Source organism: Rana temporaria, chromosome 13, assembly GCF_905171775.1.
Source record: "Rana temporaria chromosome 13, aRanTem1.1, whole genome shotgun sequence".
Lineage (NCBI taxonomy): Eukaryota > Metazoa > Chordata > Amphibia > Anura > Ranidae > Rana > Rana temporaria.
In genome coordinates this window covers 92,612,910-92,633,942 of record NC_053501.1, presented here as the reverse complement: position 1 = coordinate 92,633,942, position 21,033 = coordinate 92,612,910, and the positions used below count along the sequence as shown (strand labels likewise).

At 42.8% G+C, this 21,033-nt stretch overlaps 1 protein-coding gene across 6 annotated transcripts in view; it reads right to left on the bottom strand.

Annotated features, from left to right (window-relative positions):
• The window catches only part of CADM3 (cell adhesion molecule 3), a 620,371-nt gene that overhangs the window by 522,878 nt on the left and 76,460 nt on the right, over positions 1 to 21,033 (bottom strand). The gene's annotated exons all lie outside the window — the stretch shown is intronic.

Sequence of the window (21,033 nt, the reverse complement as noted above, 5' to 3'; positions counted from 1 at the left end):
AAGTGAGTACACCCCTAAGTGAAAATGTCCAAATTGGGACCAAGTGTCAATATTTTGTGTGGCCATCATTATTTTCCAGCACTGCCTTAATCCTCTTGGGCATGGAGTTCACCAGAGCTTCACAGGTTGCCACTGGTGTCCTCTTCCACTCCTCCACGATGACATCACAGAGCTGGTGGATGTTAGAGACCTTGCGTTCCTCCACCTTCTGTTTGAGGATGCCCCACAGATGCTCAATAGGGTTTAGGTCTGGAGACATGCTTGGGAAGTCCATCACCTTTACCCTCGGCTTCTTTAGCAAGGCAGTGGTGATCTTGGAGGTGTGTTTGGGGACGTTATGTTGGAATACGAGCCAGTCTCCCAAGGGAGGGGATTATGCTCAACTTCAGTATGTCACAGTACTTGTTGGCATTCATGGTTCCCCCAATGAACTGTAGCTCCCCAGTGCCGGCAGCACTCATGCAGCCCCCGACCATGACACTTCCACCACCATGCTTGACTGTAGGCAAGTCATACTGTACGTGTCTTTGTAGTCCTCACCCAGTTACCGCCACACACGCTGGACACCATCTGAACCAAATATGTTTTATCTTGGCCTCATCAGACCACAGGACGTGTTTCCAGGATAATCTATGTCCTTAGTCTGCTTATCTTCAGCAAACTGTTTAGGGGCTTTCTTGTGCATCATCTTTAGAAGAGGCTTCCTTCTGGGATGACAGCCATGCAGACCAATTTGATGCAGTGTGCGGTATATAGTCTGAGCACTGACAGGCTGTTATTTTGAGGGGACAGCAAATTGACACTGTTATACAAGCCATACACTCACTACTTTACATTGTAGCAAAGTGTCATTTCTTTACTGTTGTCACATGAAGAGATCTAATAAAATATTTTCAAAAATGTGAGGTGTGTACTCACTTTTGTGAGATACTGTATATATAAAATCCTGGCTCGTGTATATATATATATATATATATATATATATATATATATATATATATATATATATATATATATATATATATATATGGTGTCCAACACAGTTTTTATATACATATATACATTACAGTATCTTAGTAGCTAATTAATTCAAGTTCAGCTGCAAATCAACACTGTTTTCTAAAAAGCTGATATTATAACATAGTGCAGCAAAGCTATACACAGTATGAACTCTAATAATTATTTTGTATTCTAATACTTGCGTAGGCTTTTAAAGTCTTCAGCTCATATACTGTATATGGGAAATATCATATATGCATCTAAACTGTGCATACACTTCTTTGCCTGGAGTTTGGCAATAGAACTAGAATATAAAAAAATCCTCATACAAAGATATGAAAGGATTTGAAAGGAATAATATATCTAAAAATAATTATAAAGGAAATGTAAAGGGTACCGTAAGTGAAATATGGCCAAGAGGCAAGTTGGAACTGCATGCATAAATAAATTGTTAGTAAACAACCATATGTGACAGAATATATAAAAGGAGAATACAATAGATAAAGCAAACCATATATAAGCAAGACAAGCCTAGGAGAATTGAAGGAGATGGAGCTTAGATAGGAAAACTGAAACAACCCTTCCAAAAAAATCTATGTAAATAAAACTGACAGGAAGTGGAAACATTACAAAATAAAGACAAAGAGCAAAATGTGGTGACTACCTACCATCACTCGCCGATCATGTTTTTTTTTTGTTAACTGTGATCATCCTATCACTAGTGATCAAAGTGGACCTGTCATATAAACTTAATCACATTTACAATAAAAACAAAAAGAGTGTTTTGTAGACTGCTCTCCGTTTGACAGCCTCAGGTCGGGCTCCTACCAGGCGTGGCCCGGTCGAAGTCCGGTCTGTCCTTCAACTCCTTAACCACTTCAGCCCCGGAAAATTTGGCTGCCCAATGACCGGGCCATTTTTTGTGATTCGGCCAGGGCTCAAGTCCTGCGGGAACGTGTGGGAACGGAGTCCCTGCACTTTTTTCACAGCAGGAACGCAGTTCCCTTTGCAGGACTAGAGCAGCCGAGCCGCCCGAGCCAATCCTTCACTAAGCGGCGATGCCCAGTTCGAGTCACTGCTTAAAGTTCTTTCTAAATCCCATGATAACTCGTGGCAGACCTCCGCAATGTCTCCTGGGAACAATGACAAAAGCTCCCAGGAGACATTACGGCATCAAGGAAGTGACGGAATACCCGCACACTACATATACAGGAAGCGGCCAGTAACATAAAGAATTACTAAGGTACAGTGGATCGGAAAAAAAAAAACATGCGGTTTAGTAATTATGCATATGAGTGTATTATTTTTATTTTTTTGGTGGGGGAGTGGATCTTGGGTGGAAGTTCCCACACTTTTTTCCCCAGGACATGACCCCTGGATTCGGCACTGCGTCGCTTTAACTGACAGTTGTGTGGTTGTGCGACATTGCACCCAAACAAAATTCACGTCCTTCTTTTCCCACAAATAGAGCTTTCTTTTGGTGGTATTTGATCAACTCTGCGGTTTTAATTTTTTGTGTTATAAAAACAAATTTGAAAAAAAAAAAAGCAATATTTTTTACTTTTTGCTATAATAAATATCCCCCTAAAATATATATAAAAAAAAAAAAAATGGAGAGCAGTCTACATAACACTCTTTTTGTTTTTATTGTAAATGTGGTTAATTTCATATGACAGGTCCACTTTGATCATATATATAAATAGATTTCTCGGTTTAGGCCGATATGTATTCTTCTACATATTTTTGGTAAAAAAAAAAAAAAAAATGCAATGAGCGTATATTGATTGGTTTGCACAAAAGTTATAGCGTCTACAAAATAGGGGATTGTTTTATGGCATTTTTATTATAATTTTGTTTTATTAGTAATGGCGGCGATTGCCAGGAATGCACTCACCATTGCCAGGAATGCACTCACCATTGCTAGGAATGCACTCACGAGTGCCAAAGATTACCTACAGAAGAATCTCCTGTTTACACGGCTGCCTCTTTAATAGAAAGTCCCACCTCCTTTGATGGACAGAACAGTGGTCTAATGGCAGCGCCGGAGACGGGACTTCCTATGACAGAGGCCACCCGTAAACAAGAAATTCTCCTGTGTGTACGGCACTCGTCCCGCCTCCTCCCTGTCCCCTCCAAGGCAGCCAGCATATACATCTTTTGTAGCCCTGGCATACCTCCCAACTCTCCTCGATCTCGCGGGAATGTCCTGCGATTCGCGATAAATCCCGCGAGCAGTGCTATTGTCCCACGATTTCGCGGCACTTCCCCCCGAGATTACCGCGATTCGCGATTGGCGACAACCCCCCCTCAACAACGCCGATCCACGTAATCCCCCCCCTCAACAACTTTGATCTGCGCCCCCCCGCTCAACAACTCCAATCCCCCCCCGCTCAACAACTTTGATCCGAGGACCCCCCCCCCACTCAACAACTTTGATCTGCGGGAACCCCCCCCCCACTCAACAACTCTGATCCACGTAATTCCCCCCCCCCCCCGCGCAACAACTTTGATCCGCGGACCCCCGCTCAACAACTTTGATCCGCGGACCCCCCCCCCCCCCCCCCTCAACAACTTCGTTTGGAGGGTATGCTCATTTGTCCCTCATTCTGAAGTTGAAAAGCTGGGAGGTATGGCCCTGGCACTGGGAGATTGTCGGGGGCCACAAAAGATATATATGTCCAAATACCCAGGCGAGCCGTTCAAAACCAGAACACGGGCCGGACTTTGGACATGCCTGCTGTAGACCTTTTAATAATTGAGGCCCCTTAATCTAGTTCATCAAGACATTAAAAAGAATGAGGATTTTCACTCACAGAAACAAGACTGTAAAACAGGCCAAATTAGAATTCAAGCTGATCACCGTCAACAGCTTTGACTTGTTCAATCAGAAGGATTCTGGGTAGAGTACTAAGAAATATTGCCATCCAGCAAAAATCAGTACAATGGCACAGATGAGAGCTGTGAGGATGTCATAGAGGTGGTGAGAAAATTAGCATACAAGCTTCAGTCTGGTGGCCAAGAATAGAATTCAGGTGATAGCAAGCAGGGGAGTGAGGAGGAGGTGAAAAATATAAAGAACAGCCGTTTCCCTGTCTGCTCTCTCCTCAGTATCCTGCTACATCAAGCCTCGTATACGAATCTGTACAGGCAAAATTAACCATTAGTCAGATTTGTACTGCATATTTAAATGCAAAAAGGAAATGCCCAATAATGCCAAGACTTTATAGGTCACACCTATGACCAAATCTGTAAGATCCTGCTTTTTTTTTTTCCTTCATGAAGCCCATACACATGGCAGATCTTAGAATAATTGAATTGGTAATATACATATTTTCTTTCAGGAATAAAAAATTACAATAAAAAAATGTAGAATAAAAAAAAAAATGATGTAAGGCATGGGGGAGTAAGCATCCTGGGATACCCCCCCCCCCCCCCCGCTGCGGTAATATCCTAAAGCAGGGGTCTCAAACTGGCGGTCCTCCAGCTGTTGCGCAACTACAAGTCCCATCATGCCTCTGCCTATGGGAGTCGTGCTTGTAACAGTCAACATTGCAATGCCTAATGGGAATTGTAGTTCTGCAACAGATGGGGGGGCCACCAATTGGAGACCTCTGTCCTTGAGGGAGGGTGACTCTCAGTCTTGTTTGGCTACTTACTTGCAGGCCTGTCGCTACAGGACAGGCAAAACAAACAATTGCTTGGGGCCCCCGAGCTGGCCTGGGGCCCCCAACTTTCCCTTCCCAGGCTGTAGCTCCTCGGCCAAGCTCTTACTCCTGGAGTCCTGTCATTCTGGCCAGGTACCACGCGTGGTACAGGAGATTCAGTTTCCTGTTCACGGCCGGACTAACAGGAAGTGCACACTGAGTGCTCACTTCCTTTCAGTCCAGCCGGGAACACAGGAAACTGAATCTCCTGTACCGCACAGTACCCGGCCCGGGCACTATCTGATAGGGGACTGGGGACCCATAATGATAGAACACCAGACTGACAGGAGGAAGAGGAGCTCGGCCACGCTACAGCGGCAGCCTACAGGGAAGAAGGGGAGGTGAGAATAGAGAAACATACGGACTGGGGGGGAGTAAGAACATGGCTGTAAAAAATTAGTGAATCGCTAACGTAGGTTTTGCGTGCGGGAGGGGGGGGTGTTTGGGGGCCCCCCATTTTGCTTGGGGCCCCCAAATTCCTTCAAATGGCCCTGCTTACTTGTACACATCCTTTCCTTGTCTCTCTTTTTTTATTTTGGACAATGCAACCTGGCTAATGATTGGGGCAAGCCCAGGAAAGCCATTTCCTCCCTAGTGCTAGTATAAGCTATTAATTAGAGAGGTCAATGGGAAGATCCGCAAAGACACCTGCCCTCTTTTATGCTACAAGACGTCCCAGTAGGGTCTACTCGCCCTATTTTCTGGAGCGGTGTCATATAGGATTTTTTTCCGTGCGAAGCCCCTCTGGGGTAACACTTTTTTCTCACTTTCCCCGTAGGGGGATGATCTGGAGTTGAATGATTTCATGTGTAAAACTTTTGAACACTCAATTAAAACATTGTAAAAAAAAGAAAAAAATTCAAAATATAACATTTTACAAAGCTCAGGAATAAAAAAAAAACTAAATTTTAAGCTTCATACACATGAATGTACAGGGGTCATAATTACTTTATCAGGGCCTACAGATTCCCAATAAGTTGATAAAGAAGATGCGATTGTACGCAGTTATTCTCCAGGGAAACACAGACATGGACATAAGCTCTGAAAGCAGATAGTATGCATATGTCTGTGCGTGCACAAGTGCTTTACACCAAAGTGTGCCAAATTCTAAAGAATACAGAATGCTGCAGGGAGAAGAATCCCAAAATGTAGGTAAATTGGGGGCAAATTAATGGTGGGGGCCAGGAATATGACTATGTTGTCTTTGTACTCCTCGCCTGGTTGACTCCACACACACACTTGACACCATCTGAACCAAATAAGTTTATCTTGGTCTCATCAGACCACAGGACCTGGTTCCAGTACTCCATGTCCTCAGTCTGCTTGTCTTCAGCAAACTGTTTTCAGGCTTTCTTGTGCATCATCTTTAGAAGAGGCTTCCTTCTGGGATAACAGCCATGCAGACAAATTTTATGCAGTGTGCAACATATGGTCTGAGCACTGACAGGCTGACCCCCCACCCCTTCAACCTATGCAGCAATGCTGGCAGCACTCATACATCTATTTCCCAAAGATACCCCCTGGATATAGCACTGAGCGCATGCACTCAACTTCTTTGGTCGACCATGGCGAGGAACCTGACCTGTTAAACTGCTGTATGGTCTTGGCCACCGTGCTGCAGCTCAGTTACAGGGTCTTGGCAATCTTCTTATAGCCTAGGTCATCTTCATGTAGAGAAACAATTTTTTTTTTCAGATCCTCAGTGTTCTTTGCCATCTGGTGCCATGTTGAACTTCCATTGACCAGTATTAGAGAGTGAGAGTGATAACACCAAATTTAACACACCTGTTCCCCATTCACACCTGAGATCTTGTAACACTAACGAGTCACATGACACCGGGGAGGGAAAATGGCTAATTGGGCACAATTTGGACATTTTCACTTAGGGGTGTACTCACATTTGTTGCCAGCAGTTTAGACATTAATGGCTGTGTGTTGAGTTATTTTGAGGGGACAGAAAATGTACACTGTTATACAAGCTACACAACATTGTAGCAAAACGTAATTTCTTCAGTGTTGCATGAAAAGATAGAATAAAATATTTACAAAAATGTAAGGGGTGTACTCACTTTTTTGAGATACAGGGCCAGATTCTCGTAGATCGCCGCATCTCTGCGGCGGCGTAACGTATCTCATTTACGTTACGCCGCCGCAAGTTTTACGGGCAAGTGCTTGATTCATAAAGCACTTGCCTGTAAAGTTGCGGCGGCGTAGCGTAAATCCCCCGGCGCAAGCCCGCCTAATTCAAATTAGGCGGGTAGGGGGCGTATAGCATTTAAATTAGGCGCGTTCCCGCGCCGAACCTAATGCGCATGCACCGCCCCTAAAATTTCCCGACATGCATTGCGCTAAATGACGTCGCAAGGACGTCATTGGTTTCAACGTGAACGTAAATGGTGTCCAGCCCTATTCATGGACGAGTTACACAAACGAGGTAAAATTTTCAAATTGTGACGTGGGAACGACGGCCATACTTAACATTGGATACGCCACCTAGGGGGCATGTTTATCTTTAAGCCGCGTATCTCTTACGGAAACGGCGTAAATTTACTGCGGCGGGCAAGCGTACGTTCGTGAATTGGCGTAACGACTCATTTGCATATTCTACGCCGACCACAATGGAAGCGCCACCTAGCGGCCAGCGTAAATATTGCACCCTAAGATACGACGGCGCAGGCCGTCGTATCTTAGGCATGTTTAAGTGTATCTCAGTTTGAGAATACATTTAAACATACGACGGGCTTAGATTCGGAGTTACGTTGGCGTATCTACTGATACGCCGGCATAACTCTTTGGGAATCTGGGCCACTGTGTGTTTTATGGGATTATGCACTAGGCCAACAGGTACAATATCCAGTCTTCCTTTGCATTTTCAACACATTTTCCAAGTCCTTTAACCACAACTAATTTAATCTATGAATGGGTTGCCTGCTGCTACTTGAATGTTGGGTACACAGGGGGGGGCTGTAAGTGGAGAAGTTGCTTTTTCTTTTTATTGCAAGTAATGTGATTTGCTACGCTGACAAGTAACCTTTCGATTCATATGAATTTTAATAATAGGTCCCTTTTAAGAACAAGTAACGCAGTTTGATGCAACATGCAATTTGTATTCAAAATCTGACAGCCTACCAGCCGCTCAACATCATCAACATCATCTCAGCCACTATGCAGCTCTGTACAAAGCTCCCGCAAGCCCATCACCAGGAAGTGGAGATAGCACAAAGCTTCAATCCAACCCTGCTAGCTAAAATCACATTATGTATTTATTTTAGGAGACATTTTTTACCAGCCCCATCCCTCCAAGATGAATATCTTGTTTCATATGCCGACACGTCCGCCGTGAAAGTACACGCCGGATTCGCAAGCTGTCATGCATGCGTCAAATATTTACAACCCCGGGCAGAAAACTGCTAAAATATCTTTCTGTATCTGTGTGTGTGAAAAAGGGTAGACAGGAACAATACCAATTAAATTCTATGCATTTGTTGTACCCGGGACTTGGGGGCTTCCGGCCAACGAACGTGTTCTAACAATCGGATGAATACAGGATCTTATTCCCAAGTAATACTTCACACAGTAGGACAGTAATATGTAGGCATAATAAAAAAAGGATGTTATAGAAGTTTATTCACCAAGGCTAAGTGCACAATGTTTTAACCCCCAGCAATCCCTTAGATTTAAAGTAGATCTACACCACGACAGGAAGACATTTATAGTAGCTTTCTAAATCCTTGTGTACCATAAACCGTTACATGTTTTTTTTTTATTACATAAAATATGTTTTTTACCTTTACTTTTTGCACCCCATTGCTGCTGATCTCCTGCAACTATTTCCTTTCTATATGATCTCGCTTCAGCATTGACTGCATATCATTGCTTCCTGATAGTAATAAGAGTGGGCCATGCCATGGCCGTCAGGCTGGTTGTACATGAGTCAATAGATAGATCCACTTGCGTACAACCAGCTGGATTACATGGATCGAAATTCAACTGGTCCCTGCTGAAACGTCCGAATTTCAATCCATGAATGGCCAGATTTACAGAAAGTGTAGGAACTAGGGCATCTACAGTATAGCAGGACCACCAGGTATTTTAATGAAGGCTGCACATTTAAGAACATCCAAGACAACTTTTGAAATTACATTAACATATTAAAGCTCTATAAGCGTTTAATTACTGGGTTTAGATCTAACATTAAAGCGGAGCTCCACCCTAAAGTGTAACTTCCACTCATCGGAACCCTCCCCCCCTTCGATGTCACATTTGACCCCATTCAGGGGGGAGGGGGTGCAGATACCAGGTATTTGCACCCACTTCTGGGAGTCCCCTCTGCGGGGACCTGCGGGTAGTGCGTCACTCCCCCCCCCCGTTGTGTTCTGGGAAACACACGGCTCCTAGAACACAGTGGGGACCAGTGGGCATGGCACAGTAGGACGGTGGTCATCAACTTTGTCCTGCAGGGCCCACTAACAGGCCAGGTTTGCAAGATAACTGAAATACATCACAGGTGATATCATTTGCTCCTCAGTGATTGCAGTATTCTAGACTGCATCTCTCCAAGGTAATACATAAAACCTGACCTGTTAGTGGGCCCTGCAGGACAGGGTTGATGACCACTGCCGTAGGGGACCGGGCAGTGAAGCCGCAATGCTTCACTTCCTGATTCCCTCACCGAGGATGGCGGTGGGGGCAGCAGAGCGACGAGCGATTGCTCGTCTTCTGCTGCCGCCGTTGCTGGACTCCAGGACAGGTAAGTGTCCTAATATTAACAGTCAGCAGCTGCAGTATTTGTAGCTGCTGGCTTTTAATATTTTTTGTACAGTGGAGCTCCGCTTTAAAGGGGTTGTAAAGGTTAGTTTTTTATTTTCTAAGTACCGTATTTTCAGGCGTATAAGCCGACTTTTTAACACATGAAATTCTTCTTAAAAGTCGGGGATCGTCTTATACGCCGGTACCTAACATGCAAACTCTCAGTCAGAGCGCGGTCGTCCATTTTTCAAAATCCGCGCCTCTTCCTCGTGTTGTTCTGTGATAGGCGGAACACTCAGCTTCCCAGCAGAGCCTCTGTTCAGTGTTCCGCCTATCACGGATGCCCTCTCGTCCTCGGAGAGGACATTTTGGAATATACTGATCTACGAAGCAAAAAAATGGCACTCTGTAAAACAATGATCTTGATTCCCAAGGCATTAAGAGTGGAATTACTCTCCAACATCATCCCATTATGAGCCTCATTACTCACATTTTTAGGTGGGATCCCTGTGTTGGAGGGCCTAAGGAAAAATCCTTTCTTCCTCTTTACTAAAACAGCTGTGATCGTCGTCTGTACTAGGTATAATTAGTAAATCACGATCTGTTATTATCCCACATATACTGTATAAAACAAGAATGCTTGCCATTGTCTACGATATCGAAAACCACTTCTCAGGTCTCTATTTTTATCAGTTTTTCTTGCTTTACATGCATACAAAGATGTGTGCTTGTAACCATATTAGCTCTTTGCATAGAGAGAGGAAGGGCTAGAACCTCTGTTAAGTTTTCACACCTGTTTGTGACTCTCTTGAGATTTCTCCTCACGTTTTACCCCTTGAGAAATGAAGGGAATGGGGATCATGGAACATAAAGGCTCATACAGCAATAAAAACTTTAAAGCAGTAGTAAAGTCCGCTTTGCGATTTTTACCTACAGGTAAGCCTATAATAAGACTTACCTGTAAGTAAAATAAATATCTCTTAAATATGCATTGTTTAGGAGAAATTCACCCTGGATGCGCATGCGCCCAGATGGTCCGACATATCATGGTGGACCGTCAGAGCACTGTGCTGTAACCGAGGGCTCCTGCATGGAGTCAGAGAACCTGGAAGGAAGACCAGTGGAGACCGGTGGAGAGAGGAAATCCCTCTCAGCGGTGACATTGTGCCATGGGAGGGCTTCATTTTAAGGTAAGTATTTCATAATGTACTAGTATGCGATGCACACTAGTACATTATACTATTATTTTGCACGGGAAAGGTTTTCTTTTTATTTGCAGCAGTTTACTACCGCTTTAATAATAAAGTGTTGAGATGTTAGATCATTTTTTTAAATATATTTTTATCTTTGCCTCTGTCTCCATTGAATATATGTTTCATCATTTCCTTTCCCAATGACACCTGGTGGGCTGTCATTGGAAAGGGAAAGGATAGGACGCCTCTCCAAAGAGAATTAACCACCTGGGGACACCAGGGGAAATCTAACAGAGATTCTAACCCCTCCCAGCTCTGAGAGCAAAAAAAGTGACCGGCGGCCGCAATGTCTGCCGGCCACCCGCGATCGTTCCACAGGGAGCCAGAACGGAGATCTGTCCTTGTAAACAAACAGATCCCCGTTTTGTCAGGTGAGTAGAAAGATTGTGTGTTCCTAGTGATCAGGAACAGCAATCTCTCTCCTCTTCCAGTCAGTACCCTCCCCCCCAGTTAGAAACACCTCCCAGGGAACACATTTGACCCCCCACTAGTGTTAACTAGTGTTGAGCACAATACGCCATATTCGATTTCGCGATATATCTCGAATATATAGTCGAATATTCGAGATATATTCGCCTAATTCGAATATTCGTGATATTTTATCGAAATTAAATGATTGCGAATTTTCGCTATTGCGAATGCGAAAATAATTGCGAAATTTCGATAACTGCGGTAGGAGCACTCTGATTGGCTCAGAATATTCTTGATATTTTTTCGAAATTTCGCAAAATGCGAATGCGATATTTACTGCGCAATTTCGACAAATGCTGTAGGAGCACTCTGATTGGCTCAGAATATTCGTGATATTTTACAATACAAAATAATTGCGAATATTCGGCAAATGCGGAAGGAGCACTCTGATTGGCTCAGAATATTCTTGATATTTTACAATACAAAATAATTGCGAATATTCGGCAAATGCGGAAGGAGCACTCTGATTGGCTCAGAATATTCTTGATATTTTACAATAGAAAATAAAAAGTGTTTTGCATTGGTGGTGATTCTTTACTCTATCCATCTGTCACAGCCATTTGTCAATCAAACACCTTGAAGATTGAACACGTTCATGCTGCATGCTTTGGACTTTTTTTCACTTCACATATCAAAGACATTTTTATGAAAGATTAATTTTCTATTATTGGGACTATATTTCTTTATATATTTGTCTGTGTATTTCACAAGTTATTTGCGCTTGCTTATTTTATAATTTGCCCACATGTCTTGTCACTAGACATATTTTTTATTCTTGTAGAGCGACTCCATTTCTGTCTTGTATTAATTTATGTTGTATAACATTTTTGAGTTACTGCTGTATTCTCCCCTTTTTTTAAGGTATGCGCAATTTTTTCCTTCTTACAAAAAAAAATAATATCAAACATACAAATATTCATAACAGAAACATACACAAAGCCCCCCCCCTTTTGCATCAGAGACAATCAGAGTTCTCCTACCACAGTTATCGAAAATTCGCAATCATTTTCGCATTCGCATTAGCGAAAATTCGCAATTTTTTTTTTTTATATTCGGCAACATAAAAGGATCGCCTCAGCTTAGCTACTCGGCCCAGGGTCTCTAATCATACCAGCAATGCTTTTAGACGTCGATAGGATGTGATCTGTTTTAAAAATAAAATTGAAAAAATGCGAATATTCGGAATAGCGAATATTCACCGCGAAATTCGAAATATATCGCGAATACTCGAATATGCCATATTCGAGCCGAATATTCGCAATACGAATATTCGTGAGCAACACTAGTGTTAACCATTCCCTGTCTATGTCATTTATACAGAAATCAGTGCATTTTTATAGCACTGATTGCTGTAAAAAAGTCGCTGGTCCCATCTGTGCATCGCAATCCCGCTAAATATCGTTGATCATCGCCATTACTAGTAAACAAAATAATAATAATAAAAATGCCATAAATCTATCCCCTATTTTGTAGATGTTATAACTTTTGCGCAAACCAATAAATATACTCTTATTGTGATATTTTTTATACAAAGAATATGTAGAATACAAATTGGCCTAAACTGAGGAAGATATTTTATTTTTATTTATTTTTTTAGGGATATTTATTGCTTTTTTTTGTTTTCGCTCTCTTTTTTTGTTTATAGCACAAAAAATAAAAAACGCAGAGGTGATCGAATACCAATAAAAGAAAGCTCTATTTGTGGGATAAAAAACGGACACAAATTTTGTTTGGTTAAAACGTTGCACAACTGCGCAATTATCAGTGAAAGCGACGCAGCGCCGTATTGCAAAAAATCGCCTGGTCATTAAGGGGGTAAATCCTTTCGTTCCTTAATTCGTTAAGCAGTACAGCCTGTGGCAAAGTCTTCAGGACTGACACTTTTGGGAGTGCTAATGGCTAATCCCCTGCAGTGCACTGTGGTCCCCCTATGTCCCTGTAAGACATAGCTACAGGTCTGGGGGACAAACTTTTGACAGCAGGGGGTACCACAGGCATTCAGAAGTGTTGAATGCAGAAGACTTTGCCGGACTGGTTGAGCATTCGTGGTTTTTGTCTGCAGAAGCAATCAATTTTTTTCAATTTTTTTTTGGAGGAAGCAAAACGGTCACTTTAAGGCTATAGAAAAGTGCGTAGTAACACTTCTATTCTGCATACTGCCTACAACTACCACAACATGTTCTCATGAATTTATGATTGTAACTCATTAGAAAGAAATCAGCATAATCAAGCTGGTCTCCTGTCCATTGCTATCTAGGACCGTCTTACATATTACATTAGGAACGCATTTTCTACTCTAATAAACCCCAAATCTACCAATTTAATTTCCCAGCCTGTTTTTGCTGATCCTGAAGTGACCTTGCTGACTTTGTCAAAGTCTTTCCTCTCATCTGTCTCTTCCCTAACTTTCCTTTGTCTCCATGTAATCACAACTTATAAACAATCATTGCTAGAGCTGTCAAAATGTCAGTCTTGTTTCGGGTGTAACTGGCGTATGACAGGTGTGACACAGGCGTGAAGCATTTCATAGTCTTAAGACAAGGCATGAAACATACAGGGCCAGATTTTCAGAGACTTACGTTGGTGTATCAGTAGATACGCCGTCGTAAGTCCAAATCTGCGCCGTTGTATATTTAAGTGTATTCTGGAAACCAGATACGCTTAAATTTGGCTAAGATACGAGCGGCGTAAGTCTCCTACGCCATCGTATCTTAGGGTGCATATTTACGATGGCCGCTAGGTGGCGCTTCCGTTGTCGAATATGCAAATGAGCAAGATACGCCAATTCACGAACGTACGTACGCCCATTGCAATTTGTTACGCCGTTTACGTAAGACATACGCCAGCGTAAAGATAAAGCAGGTCTCTAGGTGGCGTAGCCCATGCAAAGTATGGATGTCGGAACAAGCGTATCTTTTTACGTCGTTTGCGTAAGTCGTACGCGAGTAGGGCTTTGCGTAAGTTACGTTCACGTCGTAGGCAGTGTTCGACGTATCTTTGGCATTCTATCCGACGCATGCGCACTGGGATACGTCCACGGACGGTGCCCACCTCTTCCCAATTTGAATTAGGCGCTATTACGCCGGCACATTTATGCTACGCCACCGTAACTTAGGACGCAAGTGCTTTGTGAATACAGCACTTGCCTTTCTAAGTTGCGGCGGCGTAGTGTAAATACGATACGCTACGCCCGCCCACACTTACGCCGGGGTACGTGAATCTAGGCCTCAGAGTACAGGGGTAAGGATTCTTAGGAAGCCAAGTTCTCAAGATGTAGTTAGTGGTACACAAGTATCCATCTTACTTTCATTTGACTACATTTGCCCCAAAACCCAAAATGCTCTTCATGCCAAACTGCAGGCAGGTATTTAAAAAAAAAAAACACAATTTAAACCATCTGGGTATTCATTAAAATATTAATACTTGAATCTATCTTTATATCAGTTTTATATATTCTACTACACAAGAACACTCAGACTGGAAAGGTGACGGGCTCAGCGTCAGTCAAATGGCTCTATTGCTTTGCACGATTGGGTCAGGGTGAACGTGCTTACAGGAGTCCAGAGGACAGAGAGGACCCAATTGATGTGCTACTGTTCTTTCTCTTCCATTTAGCAGCCAGAAGAAGGTAGGTGACCAGGCTGAATTTCTTAACCACTTCTGCCCCGGAAGATTTGTCTGACAAATGACCGGGCCACTTTTTGCGATTCGGCACTGCGTCGCTTTGACTGACAATTGCGTGGTCGAGCGACGTGGCTCCCAACATTTTTTTTCCCCACAAATAGAGCTTTCTTTTGGTGGTATTTGATCAGCTTTGCGGTTTTTATTTTTTGCGCTATTAACAAAAATAGAGCGTACATTTTGAAAAAAAAAGCTATATTTTTTACTTTTTGCTATAATAAATATCCCCAAAAATTATATCTAAAATTAAATTTTCCTCAGTTTAGGCTGAAATGTATTCTTCTATATATTTTAGAATTGTGCAGCTCTAGTCTATAGCTGCATGATTTACAATGTATACTGTATACCATGGGTCAGCAACCTGTAGATCGCGATCTACCAGTAGATTACGACAGGTGACTGGTAGATCGCGGTCTGGGCTTGCTGACCCACAATTCTATACCTCCTGACTGTATGACACTCACCAGCCCGTGACCCATCCTCCCCTTCTTCCTTTCCAGAAAACACCAGAACATTCTGGAAATAAGTGTGAGGTGTTGGTGATGCTCTCTGTGAGTCACCAACTCTGCCTGAGTCACTCAACCCTTACCCAGAAGAAAAACACACAGGCTTGGCTGCCAGCCAAGCCCGACAATTTACCTACACTAACAAAAAAATGCTATCTCTCTCTAGCACACTAACTAGAGGGTGCTACACAAACTTCGAAACCATCTGATGCAGACCTTAAACTGGGTTTGACTCACTGTTCCAATGAAAAAGCAGAACAGTGGAGATGGTGAGTATAAGTCAATAGGTTTCATAAAGTATGGGACCCGTGGATTCAATATCTTACGAATGATCCCAGGACACTCTGGACCTAGAGTTATTCTCGTATTATGGGTCTCTGGGTACTGAGCCGTAGCTCCCCCCCCCCCCTCGCCCTTCCTTCTCTGCTTTCTCTCGTTCCTTCTATATCTTTACCCCTACTATTCTTTCCACTTTTCTCGCTATCTGGTTTAGCAGGATGGGGAGCAGGCTCTTCCGGGCGGGTGGATCACCTGAGATGGCCTGGGAATGGAGAAGGACTTGAAGTCCTGGACATGGTTGACCTAAGCAGAGTTTATTGTCCTGTTACCACGATTCAGTCCACATTTAAAGATCTTTCTGGACATGGTAGATGTTATAATTTGGCTCTCAAGTGCCTTGGCATAAGAAATATCTGATTCCCAAGTCTTAATAACTGTACAATGAAAAGTCGAGATTGTTGTATTTTTGTATTGAAAACTTTAATAAAAATCATTGAAACATAAAAGTCAATAGGGATGGAACTTTCAAGAAATAAGCTAAGTGGCCTTTTCTCTAATGCTATGTTTATACAAGTGGCAATAATAGGCAGTTGAGCAGCCCACCTGAACTGTGCAATGAAAGATGGCGGGAATAGATGCAGCCGCGATGCTTTGCTTCTCAGTGTGGCAAAATCTACAAAGTATGCCTCATTTGAAAAGCAGAACCACCACCATACACACACCTCCTTTACGTGAATAAAACCACACTACAACAGCCCTGCAACTGCTTGTAATGCACACAGTTACCACGTGGTAGTGCAGGCTTTCATTGGTTAAACAGGCTTTCAGTAAGCAAAATATCCAAGCCGCATGTCAAAAGCCAATTGCTTTCTGATGGGTGATGAATACCGCCACAAGTGTAAAAAAAATCCTTAGAGCTGAAATGCTATGTACAGCTTTGATTAGAGAACCCTTCATAAAAAAAGGCCATTTCAATTTTTTTTCTTCCTCCTATGTTTAAAAACGTCACAGTCAAAAAGTCAAGAGCTATAACACTAAACCTGAAAACTAAACTCCTGAACCTTAATAAATAGATTAAAAAAAAATGATGTACCTTTTCATGTGGCCAGGTTTTACAACGCATTTCACTCTAAGTACACCCTCCTTATTCTGCGGCTGGCCACATTAGGTCAAGCCACTTAAAGCCTGTGTTTTAACATATCAAAAATTTCACATATCGCCATCTGCTTTCAGCCATTAAACAACTCCCAGGTCTGCATGCACTTTTAAGCACGCTTATTAGAGGTATTCTGAAGAAACTCCATTCATCCAGCCCTTCTAATTATTGCCTTGTCTCTCTTTGCTTCTACACTACTTGGTAGACAATTGGCTGACCCAGTTCTTGCGGCTAGCTCTCAACTTGATCCTTAGCAATAAGGAATGGCTCTCAACATTCCAGCGAGTCCCAAGGACTGCTAATGTATTAGGAACATTTTCTTAGGAGATAAGAACAGTAAAAATAAAAAGCAAAAGAAATGTTTTAGTTGAAGAAAACAGGACAAAAAAAAATCAGCTTCAAAAGAAGTGTTGAGGAAACTAAAAATATGTACAATAAGGACATAAATGTAAAAACACATAGGCCCGGATTCAGAAAGGACTTACGACGACGTATCTTCTGATACGCCGTGCAAATCCACGGATGCGCCGTCGTATCTATGCGCCTTATTCAGCAAACAAGATACGCCTGAATTTTGGCTTAATACGTCCGACGTAAGTCTTCAACGCCATCTTATCTTGGGCGCATATTTACGCTGGCCGCAAGGGGCGCTTCCATTTATTTACGCATCGAATATGCAAATGAACGAGATACGCCGATTCATGAACATACTTGCGCCCGTCGCTGTAATCTACGCCGTTTACGTAAGGCGTACGTCCGGCGTAAAGTTAAGCCTTTATAAAGCAGGGGTAATTCATGTTAGGGTATGGACGTCGGAACAGCCGTCGGATTTTACGTCATTTGTGTAAGTCGTACGCGAATGGGGCTGGGCGTAGGTTACGTTCACGTCGAAGGCATTGAGCCGTCGTATCTTAGGGAGTATATGCGACGTGATTCTGAGCATGCGCGCACATGCACCGTTTGTTCGGCCCTTCATTTACATGGGGTCACGCTTTATTTCAATACATCACGCCCACTACCTGCCTACTTTGAATTAGGCCGGCTTACGCCAGCCCATTTACGCTACGCCGGCGTAACTTAGGGAGCAAGTGCTTTGTGAATACTGGCCTTACCTCTCTATGTTACATCATATTCTAATGCCCCGTACACACGTGCAGGATTCCCGGCGGGAAAAGTTCCCATCGGAAATCCCGAGGGCAGTCTTTCCCCCTACACACAGCCGGTTTTCATGACAGGAAAACTGCAAGGAGAGCTTTTGGGCGGGAATCCTGGCCATGTGTATGCTCCATCGCAGTCTTTCCCATAGGAAAACTGCCAAAAAACGGCGGGCAAAAGTCCGCCGGTTATCCCGGCGGGAACAACAAGAGAGCTGGTTCTCTTTTTTTTGCCTGGTTAGCAGAGACAAATGCTTTAGACTTATGACTCGTACAGGCATAAGTCTAAAGCATTTGTCTCTGCTACCTAAAAAAAAAAAAAAACTGAAGCCACACAGCTCAAGCTCACTCTGCAAGTGTAGTTCCTATTTTGATCTGCAGGAATACCAGGATACCGGGCACTATTTAAAGCAGGATTGACCCAACCCTCCAGAGAGGTATTACGTCAGAGGAGGTGACAGCCGTCATACACTTGTTAAACTGTGTACTTTTAGCTCTTATTTTACTAATCACTAAAAAACTATGTGACCCTCTCTCGCTTTTCTTTTACTTGTTATTTGTGTTTTTCTTCAAGTCTGATCTTTTGGAGAATCAAATAGCCTGCCTAGCTATTCCACCTACGGGAAATTATGTGGGTGTCTCCCTAACCCTGTGTCAATGTGTTTCACCGTACTCAGCATCTCCAGGAAGCCTTGCTTCCTGAAGATGCCGAATACAGTGAAACACGTTGAGGTGGGGTTTCCTGTTAAGAAGTATTGCTTCCTGAAGACCCCGAGTGTGGTGAAACGCATTAAAGAGGGGTTACAGAGATGCTGATGTCACTTCTGGTGACATTTCCTGCCAGTGGATCACACACTGGTGTTCTTGACATTGGAGCAGCGTCAGACAGCTATTGCAGTACCACTGGTCAAGCTGGGTGCCGGTCTATGGCACACCAATATGTGAATGCATATCTACATGAGATTAGTCTGTGTGACTTGGCATTTTTTAATAAATAAGGGTTACACTATATGCAAAAACAGAAAGTGCAAACAGCGCAAAAGAAAACCAAAAAAGACCAAACCCCTGTATGCAAGCTGAACACTGAAGAATTTTCACGTAATTCAATGGCAAAGATAAAATAGAATATAAGTGCAGCGCAAAACCCTTAAAAAAATGTCAAAAATAATAAAATAATGTATTGAATATTATAATAAAACTTCAAATTAAAAAGAAGATATAAATAATAGTCCAGAAAAAAGGTGAACAACAAATTCCACAAAGTCTTCCACCAGTGCTTGAAGAAATCTACAATGCCTGACAATCCCTCCACCTCTGGTCTGACTAAACACTCCCACCTTACTGCATGGACCCCTGAGCAAACTGGTGGTCATGCTAGCAGATATCAAACAGGTTATCACTGACCTTAAACTTCTTTCACGTTCCCTTTAAGTGTCAACCAGGACGCCAGGTCATGAATAAAAAGAGAAGATCTAAGTGCTCACCGTTTAGCAGCAAGAATTTATTGATAGGTTAAAACTACTCACAAGTGGAAGTCAAAATGACAGCATTTAAAAGCCGACAACGTTCAGTATCTCTTCCGTAGGACAGCAGCGGGTGACGTCATAGGCAGCTCCTCCCCCGTACGCGTTACGTTCAATCAGAACTTCCTGATGTTGTTTGCAATCTTTCCATTCTATATTTGAGCATAGGGGAGTGAAGAGGCAGTGGTGGTGACCTTGGCATTGAAAAAGAGACCTCCTGTGTAGCTCATGCATTTTGACCCGTTTGAACCTATGGTCATACAATTCTGATTTTAGTTCAGTCTGCACGGGGGGTGTGGTGACACAAACACTGGAGAGTCAATGTTTGCACTGGATCTCCTCTGCGGAACACATTTTTTCTAACTGATGAGCTTAATGGACACTTTTTGATGAACACTTATGGTGTAACATACAGTATATTGCAGGAGTTTTTTTCCTACATAATTTGTAGCATTAATTATTAATACTGGTATTTGGTTGTATACAGCGCTGCTTACGCTTTCAAATTTGTATATTTAAACATCACCCCTATAAATGGTTGGTGTGTCTTCTCACCAGCTGTCCCTTCTTACAAAGAGCTATATTTACTCAGAAGAGCGTTGCTAACCGGATTGACCCAACTACTCTTTTGCTTGCTGCCTACCTCGAGCTCTGCCTAGACCTGACTACTCTCTTGATTACGGTCTGCCTTGACTCGACTAGTCTTGTGCTGATTCTCTTGTGTACAGTCTCTATGCCGTAGCCTTACTATCCTTGCTCACCCCTTAGTGCCGCGATCCTAGTATCGGCCCACAGCAAAAAACTCTGGTGGCCATTAAGGCTTCTGCTCTATCTCCAACATCATTAAAATCTGGTAAAGCTGGTGCTTAGACTCTGAACCTGGGATAAGCCCATTTCACCTGCTAGGGGGTGTTTCGGTAGCATAAACCTTTGGTTTGGCCTCTTTCTTTTTCGATACACCTTCTGAGGCATCCTGGAGGCCACCTCGTGTTAAGGGGCTGTCTATGTGGAGTCTCTACAGTATGAACTCATCTTCAACTGGGCAGCTTTAAAGGTAAATCTGTTACTCAAAATGGTTCTCTCCAATTCTATACCTAACAAACAAAGTTTGTGCTTAAGACTTAATGAGCATCATAACTTTGTGCACCTATGTAGTTGGTTATGTGGAAATATTTATTCTGGTGCTCTGGGTAGCAGAAAAGGGCCTGGTTCTGCCTACTCCACCAATGTAGTCCAATTATTATCAATGGAGTTGCTATCTGCTTTGGGTAGAGTTGATACTTACCAAGGTCAATTATTGTGCTTGGAAAAAAAAAAACCTCCCCCACAAAGAATTTTTTATCATTAGGTCCTGGGAATGGATTCATTCACGTAACTTTGTAGGCATTTTGAATAAGACAGCTTTCATATTGTTTTATTCTAGCAGCTTTAATCAGTGTGAGGCCGCTGACGTTTTTCATCTCTGTTGATAGAGCTGACTTGACTTGCGGAAACTGTTTAAATTACACTTATGAATTTTAGCTGAGATAGCAGTGCCATTATATAGTTCATATTTTCA